The 9,342-nt window shown below is 35.3% G+C and overlaps 1 pseudogene; it reads right to left on the reverse strand.

The window, feature by feature from the left end:
* Positions 1–5,907: 5,907 nt before the first annotated feature.
* Positions 5,908–6,365, reverse strand: LOC100599038 (annotated as a pseudogene).
* Between the last annotated feature and the right edge of the window lie 2,977 nt (positions 6,366–9,342).

Consider the following 9,342-nt stretch of genomic DNA (forward strand, 5'->3'; position numbering starts at 1 on the left):
CCTCAGGCTAGGGTAGTTAGTTTCACTTTAAAGGTGATGGGATGTCACTAAAAGGTTTTAAATAAAGGAGATAGTGTGGTTCTATGATGCTTTGAAAGATCACTGGCATTATTAAGAAGAATATATCTGTATGATGCAAGATTAGTACGAGGGGGAAAAAGACCTTCATGTAGCACGTATTATTCAGAGTCCAACTATGTTCTGGTGTCTTTCTAGGTTCTTAGGACACATCAGTGAACAAATTGTGTGAGATCCCTCTCCTCCTGGTGCCTTCATTCTAGTAGGGAGAGGCACAGTAACAATAACCATAATAAATTAGCAAACGTAGATCAGGGTAAGAGGGATCACGGTCATGTTGTAATATTAAAAAAGGTGATGAGGGAAGAATTTAAATTTTATATTTCAGCAAAGATCTGAAGATATTGAGGGAATCAGCTATTCAGATAGGTGAGAGGTGTGGTAACTAAAGGGCATAGCTAGTGTAAATTCCCTGAGGTGACAATGTGACTGGGAATCCCAAAGATCAGTAAGGTCGCTGATGTAGTTGGATCAGGAACAGCAAGGAGTAGATGAGGATCCCAGAGAGGCAGTGAGGGACCAGAACACTTAGGACATTTCAAACCATCTTTAAGGAATTTGAGTTTTACTCCAAGTGGCACAAGAAACTGTTGCAAATCTTTAAGGAGAGGAATGGCATACTATGATTTAACTTTTACAAAGATTGCTCCAGCTGATGCTTTGAAAACAAAGTTTAGGGGACAATGGGTAGTTCACAAAAGACCAGTCAGGATGCTATTACAGAAATTCAGACCAAAGATATTCTGTAGGCAAGAGTGTGCATGGCAAATGGAGACAGCAAAAAAGCATCGATTGTGAACCCAGTCGCATACAAGATTAAATTGAAGCCAAAAGAAATGAAAGAAGAGAAAGATGCTTTACAAAGTAAAGGTCAGATTTCTCATGTGGTATAAATGATTTTGAAGATCTTTGGGCCAAATTAAAAAATGTGCATATTTCTTACAATCAGATGCTACAGAAAATACAGAGAGAGACTGACAAAATATATTAAAAATGGATTTTAATGCTATTAGTTTAAGACATGTCAAACATACAAGTACTATTAAGTGTCCTGGGAAAAACTTAACTGTGCTTCAAAATTCAAATTCAAAATCAAATTACATTACCTTTTAAAAAAAATTTGTATGGTAGCAAAAACACCGTAAACAATATTAAAAAAGAGGTGTCAAACTGGGAGACTATTTGCAATACAGATTATGTGCAAAAGGGTAATCTCTCCAGTATACAAATCATCCTTACTTATTTATTTATTTATTTGAGACAGGGTCTTGCTTTGTCACCTAGGCTGGAGTGCAGTGGCACTATCATGGATCACTGAAGCTTTGACTTCCTGAACTCAATCAGTCCTCTCACCTCAGCCTTCTGAATAGCTGGAATTACAGGCATGCACTACCATGCCCATCTAGTTTTTGTATTCTTTTGTAGACGCAGGTTTTTACCATGTTGCCCAGGCTGGTCTCAAACTCCTGGACCTAAGCAGTCTCCTCCCCAGGTCCACTCAAATTTCTAGAATTACAGGAATGAGCCATTCACACGTCCTAAAAATAATTCTTATAATTTGATAGCAAAAATAACTCTCAAAGCCTGATAGAAAAATGGGCAAAATCCATGAACAAACAATTCACAAAAACAGATATACAACTGTTAAACTTATGAAAATATTCTGGATTCTCTTCATAAGAGAAAAAATAAACTAATACTGTTGTTGTTTTTTACCTATCATATTGGCAAAAATTAATTGATGTCAGATACCATAGTGTCAATATTGTGATTTCCCCACCAGTTCCAATTCTGAGCCTATTTTTAGATCAAGGTCTTGCTGATCTAAAAGGAGATTCTTGAAGGGGGACCTGACAAAGACACTTCAAGAACAGTTAATAATAATGTAAAGTAATTGAAACTTGCCAAGAAAGTCAACCTTGATTCTATCATCACAAATAGACACACAAAATAGAAACTATATGAGGTGATAGGTTAATTAGGTTAATTAGTTTGGTTTTGTTAATTATTTCAGTATATACGTATATCCAAACATCACGTTGTACACCTTAAATATATACAATTTTTGTATATCAATTATACCTCAATAAATTTGAGCAGGGAAAAAAGGATGTACAGTAAGTGTTTCCCCATTTGTAAATGTGATCTGTGTAAGCAGTAGATGATAGCAGTCTTTATTTCCTTTATTTTCTTTGGTTCACCTCTTATTTCAGTAGCAGCAATGCTGAACTGCTCTATGTAAGTCAGGCTTATCTCAAACTTACAGCACAACACCAGAGGCACAGATATACTTTTCTGCCTCTCGTCCTTCTCTAATGCTGTAGGAGCCTCCTTGACTCATATGCACTTCAGCCCAGAAGTACTGGAGTTAATGTTCTTGGGGGTGCCCTCAAGAAACAGGAGGTAGGAGCTAAAGGATTAATTAGCCTTTCAAGCAGAGAATTCTGTAAAGCAACTGTACATTTCAGGATGTCTGGCAGAGTCCCTTCTGTTGCACACAGCAGTAAAAATAAAAATGCACTCTGGAATTGTGTTTTCATCCTCCCCTGACTCACTCTTCTAGGTCTCTTACTTTAGCTTCTTGGGATTAATTCCCAAAGAAACTACTAAACCTCCACAGCAGGATTTTAAGGAGGGCCCCTCAAAACACTCTTCATAGTCTACCTTCATTTTGTCCTTTCAGAAAACTATTTTTCACTATAACAAAACTGAAAACTTTTAATATCTAGACCTAAACAGAAAAAGTATGCTGTTCCTTGTTCTAGATGAATTTTCCTAATTTGTTGTACATCCCTATATAAGCATAAGGAATGAATTTTATTACCTTTATTGTACCATTTTCTCTCTCTGAAAGAGAGAGACAGAGAGAGGTTCAAATAGGCATTTCTTAAAAATAACAAAAACAAATGGTCAACAGGTATATGAAATAAATATTCAAGGTCATTATCATCAGAATTATATATATAGAGAGAGAGACAGTGAGAGAGAGAGAGATTTATATTCATTATGTTAAAAACATTTAATATGCAACCAACCCTCTTCACAAATTTCCAAGTGTACAATACCTAATTGTTGACTATAAGTACAATGACATACAGCAGAGCTGTAAAGTTTATTTATCTTGCTTCATATAAACTTTATGCTAATTGAGTAGTGATCCTCATTTCCCCCTCCTCTCAGCCTCCGGTTACTACCATTCCACTCATTGATTCTATCCATTTGACTATTTTAGAGATCTTGTATGACTGGACTTATGCAGTATTTGTCTTTCCACATCTGGCTTTCGACACCCCTTCATGTTAAAAACTCTCAATAAACTAGGTATTGATGGAACATATCTCAAAATAATAAGAGCTATTTATGACAAATACACAGCTTATATCATGCTGAATAAGCAAAAACTGGAAACGTTCCCTCTGAAAACCAGCACAAGACAAGGATACCCTCTCTCACTACTCCTATTCAACATACTATTGGAAGTTCTGGCCATGGCAGTCAGGTGAGAGAAAGAAATAAAGGATATTCAGTTAGGAAAAGACGAAATCAAATTGTTTCTGTTTGCAGATGACATGTTTGCTTATTTGGAAAACCCCATAGTCTCAGCCCAAAATCTTCTTAAGCAGATAAACAACTTCAGCAAAGTGTCAAGATATAAAATCAATGTGCAAAAATCACACGCATTCCTATACACCAATAAGAGACAAACAGCAAAATCATGAGTGAACTCCCATTCACAATTGCTACAAAGAGAATAAAATACCTAGGAACAGAACTTATAAGGGATGTGAAGGACCTCTTCAAGGGGAACTACAAACCACTGCTCAAGGATATAAGAGAGGACACAAACAAATGGAAAAACATCCCATGCTCATGGATAGGAAGAATCAATATCATGAAAATGGCCATACTGCCCAAAGTAATTTATAGATTCAATGCTATACCAATCAAGCTACCATTGCCTTTCTTCACAGAATTGAAAAAAACTACTTTAAATTTTACATGGAACTAAAAAAAAGCCCGTATAGCCAAGACAATCCTAAGCAAAAAGCACAAAGCTAGAGGCATCATGCTACCTGACTTCAAACTATACTACAAGGCTACAGTAACCAAAACAGCATGGTACGGGTATCAAAACAGATATATAGAAAAATGGAACAGAACAGAGGCCTCAGAAATAATACCACACATGTATAACTATGTGATCTTTGAAAAACCTAACAAAAACAAGTAATGGGGAAATAATTCCCTATTTAATAAATGGTGTTGGGAAAACTGGCTAGCCGTATGCTGAAAAGTGGAACTGAACCCCTTCCTTTTACCTTATAGAAAAATTAACTCAAGATGGATTAAAGACTTAAACCATCAAAACCCTAGAAGAAAACCTAGGCAATAAGGACATAGGCATGGGCAAAGTCTTCATGAGTAAAACACCAAAATCAATGGTAACAAAAGCCAAAATTGACAAATGGGATCTAATTAAACTAAAGCACTTCTGCATAGCAAAATAACCTATGATCAGAGTGAACAGGCAACCTACAGAATGGGAGAACATTTTTTCAATCTATCTAAAAGGGCTAATATACAGCATCTAGAAACAACTTAAACAAATTTACAAGAAAAAAACAAAACCCTATCAAAAAGGGGGCAAAGGATATGAACAGACACTTCTCAAAAGAAGACATTTATGCAGTCAACAAACTTATGCAAAAAAGCTCATCATCACTGGTCATTAGAGAAATTCAAATCAAAACCACAATTAGATACCATCTCATGCCAGTTAGAATGGTGATCATTAAAAAGTTAGGAAACCACAGATACTGGAGAGGATGTGGAGAAATAAGAATGCTTTACACTGTTGGTGGGAGGGTAAATTAGTTCAAACGCTGTGGAAGACCATGTGGCGATTCCTCAAGGATCTAGAACTAGAAATACCGTTTGCTCCAGCAATCCCATTAGTGGGTATATACCCAAAGGATTATAAATCATTCTACACATGCATATGTATGTTTATTGTGGCACTATTCACAATAGCAAAGACTTGGAACCAATCCAAATGCCCATCAATGATAGACTGGATAAAGAAAATGTGGCACATATACACCATGGAATACTATGCAGCCATAAAAAAGGATCAGTTCATGTCTTTTGCTGGGATATGGATGAAGCTAGAAACCATCATTCTTAGCAAATTAACACAAGAACAGAAAACCAAACACCTCATGTTCTCACTCATAAGTGAGAGTTGAACAGTGAGAACACATGGGCACCAGGAAGGGAACATCACACACCGAGGCCTGTTGAGGGTTGGGGGGTTAGGGGAGGGATAGCATGAGGGGAAATATCTAATGTAGATGACCAGATGGGTACAGCAAATCACCATAGCACGTGTATACTTATGTAACAAAACTGCACATTCTGCAGGTGTATCCCAGAACTTAAAGTATAATAATAATAATAAAGAATGATTTCTTTAAGCTTCATCTGTTTTGTTTCATATTGCAGAATTTCTTTCGTTTTTTAAGCAGAATAAATAACATTTTATTTTCTTTATCCATCATCTGCTGATAGACATTTAGATTATTTCCATGTTTTAGCTATTGTGAATAGTGCTCCAACAAACATAAGAATTCTAAGATTTCTTTGAGATCCATTTTCAACTCTTTTGGATAAATACTCAAAAGCGGGAACATATGGTAGTTCTATTTTTATTTTTTTGAGAAACCTCCATGCTATTTTTGTAGCAGCTGAACCATTTTGCAATTCCTCCAACAGCGTGAAAGGGTTTCAATTTCTCCATATTCTTTTTTTTTTTTTTGCTGTTGTCTCAGATTTATTGAAAATAATACAGCACTACAGAAAAAATTCAAACAGGTCCCCGAGGCGTTTTGAAATTCATCCCAACTGTAGGTTGAGTGACCTGAAGGTTGGACAGACTGACAAAGTCCAAAAGCTTCAGCATTTCCTTAGTGTCAGGATCTACTTCAATTATCTCCTGATGCAAGGCTGAGACCTCAGGAACATAATTGTCTCTCCTTTCTCTCTCCTCCTCCTGCAGCTTGATGGAGATACCGCTTGATGGAGATATCTCTTACTGGACCTCTCTGAATCCGCTTCATCAGATGCGTGACATAGCCAGCTATCTTGTTGCGGAGCTTTTTGCTGGGGATAATGGCGATCTCCTCGCACACGCGCTTGTTCATGTAGAAGTCATTGCTCAGGCACGTGTAGTACTTTTCTATGATGACTCTGGCCGCCTTCTTCTCGGTTTTGATGCGAACGCGGCCCATGTTAGCAGGTCCTTGGTCCTCCATATTCCTGAATACACTTTTTGTCTTTTGTTTTTTGATAGTGTCTATTTATCCTGTCAGCTATAAGATGATATATTGTAATTTTGATTTCCATTTATCTGATTATTAATGACATTGTGCATTTTTTAAATATACCTGTTTACCATTTGTATGTTTTTTAAAGAAATGCCTATTCAAGTCCATTTTTATTGGGTTATTTTATCTTATTGACTTGTAGGAATTCCTTATATATTTTGGAAATATTTTTATTATCAGATATTTGGTTTGTAAATATTTTCTCCATTTCAGAGGTTGCCTTTTCAAATTCTGTGGCTTATGTCTTTTGCAATGCAAAGGCTTTGTAGTTTGATGTAGTCCCACTTGTTTATTTTCATTTTTGTTGCCTGTGCTTTTGGTGTCATATTGATAAAATTATTGCCAAGACAAAACTCATGAAGTATTTTCACTATGTTTTCTTGTAAGCATATCACAGTTTCAGATCTTACATTTCAGTTTTTGATTTATTTTGAGGCATTGCACATTCTAATTTCAAAATATATTACAAAGCTGTAATAATAAAAACACTATGGTACAGACATAAAGACATATAAACCAAAGGTGCAGAATGAGAGCCCAGAAATAAAGGTAAAAAAGCACTCCTGTGACCAATTTAATAAGTGCAAAATTTTGCTACTTTATGTCACAAAAATTTGAAGTAGTGCCTATCAAGCATGGAGAATTATAGGCCAGAAGATAGAAAGCTTTGAAAGTATAGTTTGAGGAAGGCCTAATACATGTAATAATGATATCAATATTTGCTGAGTGCTTCAGAAGTGCTACACCTTGCACTAGATCACTTTACAAGCATTAGTTCATGTAATTCTCACCTCACTCTGACATACTTGCTAAGTTCACTTTGGCTAGTAAGTTGCCAAATTCTTCAGTGTAACTATTGCTGATTGTTAAAATATTTGCTATGATGCAAAACATATTTTTATGAGATACTATTTTACTCTATAATAGTTTATATCATTTTATACTGACATCAGAAAATAAAATTTAATTACCACTCTTAGTCACATTGCTGGTATCATGTACGTTCTCTGTGTAGCCATTAGTGACTCAAAGTGAAACTATCATAACATTTCTAAAAATGCAGACTCGTTGTGATCCCATAAGGCAGCTGCAGGAGTGTATGCATTTCCTATCCTGCATGGCCTTGGCTAGTTGCCTTCTTTGACTAGGATCCTCTCGTTATCCACATGCTGATGGTGTGAGATGATGACTGCATGTACCTAATTAGAGAATTTCCAGCAATGTGGAGAAAATGAATCAGGAGCCCTATATCATTTCTCAGATTCTGGCTATATGTGGTGGACAGGATATAATTTGTCTATGCTGATAAAAAATGAAACATCTTTTCCTTGAAAGTAGAAGAACAATTTTTACATATGACACTCGAGACCATTTGAAATAAAATTTTGAAAACCAGAGAACAATTTGGCTGCCTCAACTTCTTGGCTAGAATGCACTCTCATAGAATTTAGATTCTTTCCTTGGGGACATACCTCTAGATCTGGAGAAACTTGGATAGCAAGGAATTAGAGTGATACCACAGCTTTAAATACCAGAATGAACATGCAAATTTTTCTAATCTTACCAACTTCTCAGTACATGAGGACATTAATGATACAGCTTGAAAATGGGGGCAAATGAATCCCCAAATTTGTAACCCACAAGACAGTGACCTTACATAAAACAAATACGAGCGTACTTATTTTGAAGAAATGTTCCTATGCATATCAAATGATTTTTGGATAACTGAATAAATGAGTTAATGATATGACCAAATCTAAATCTTAGGAAACTGTAGTTGCAGGGAGTCCTTTTCAGAAAACTAATTACCGAGTAAAATATTCATAGTAAAACATACTCACGTCAATAGAAAAAGATATTCTGTGGAAGTATTTTGACCATTTTTACTGAAGCTTTTAGAGATATCTATAATTTCCTGAATAAATAGAGGGTTGCAATACATAAGTTACAAAACTTGTTTTTATTACCCAACAGCATTCTTTTTCAGACGAACTTAGTTTTATGTTCATGTAAGTCACAGAAATTCTTTTCATTTGGAAAGATTATCAAATTACCCATATCAAAGGCCACAAGCCCTTACCATGTTTGTGTAACAGTTGAAACAGAGAGGCTGCTAATGATTTGAACTCCCTATATTATTCTACCAACTAATTACTCAAAACTGCTATATATAATATTCTTTCCACTCCTGTTGAGAAAATGCACACTTGATTTGCTCTTATTAAAATCGTGCACAGCATAGGAAAAATGTCAAAATTCCAAAGATAAATTTCATTTGATTGGATATACATTCATTCATCTTAATTATTTTTGACACCTTCTACATTATGCTACAAGTGTCTCAAGAGAAAAGAGAGAGCTTATCTCCTGTAAGAGCAGTTTATTGAGAGTGACATGCTATTGTCATTATCTGAAAATCCTAAAAACCTACTTTAAAAATACAGGAAAATAATGAAAAATATTACCTAAATGAAATACAGCTATGCAAAGTAACATACCATGTCATATATTAGTTGCTAATAAATATTTCTCATAAATGTCCATGAAATACAAAGTTGCATTCAACAACATTTTCTTAAATATATGTGAAGTACACCTTGCAAATTGTCAAATTCCAAAATAGGGAGAATTTCTCAAGCAATCATTTCTGAGTGAAATAATTGTATATATGTTATGGTTAAGCATCACATGAATGAGTTGCTCTTAGCTTAGGAAAATGTTCAACTTTCTCATATATTGTTATCATCATTCGAAGGTCTGAAATTACAGAGCGGTAGAGTTACACATAATAAATAGTCAGAACTACAATCAGAACTATTTATTCTAAGATATCTGTCAAAGGAGATATCGAGGCAAACATGGTTACTAGAAGGCAATTGTG

Source organism: Nomascus leucogenys, chromosome 3 (assembly GCF_006542625.1).
Source record: "Nomascus leucogenys isolate Asia chromosome 3, Asia_NLE_v1, whole genome shotgun sequence".
NCBI lineage: Eukaryota > Metazoa > Chordata > Mammalia > Primates > Hylobatidae > Nomascus > Nomascus leucogenys.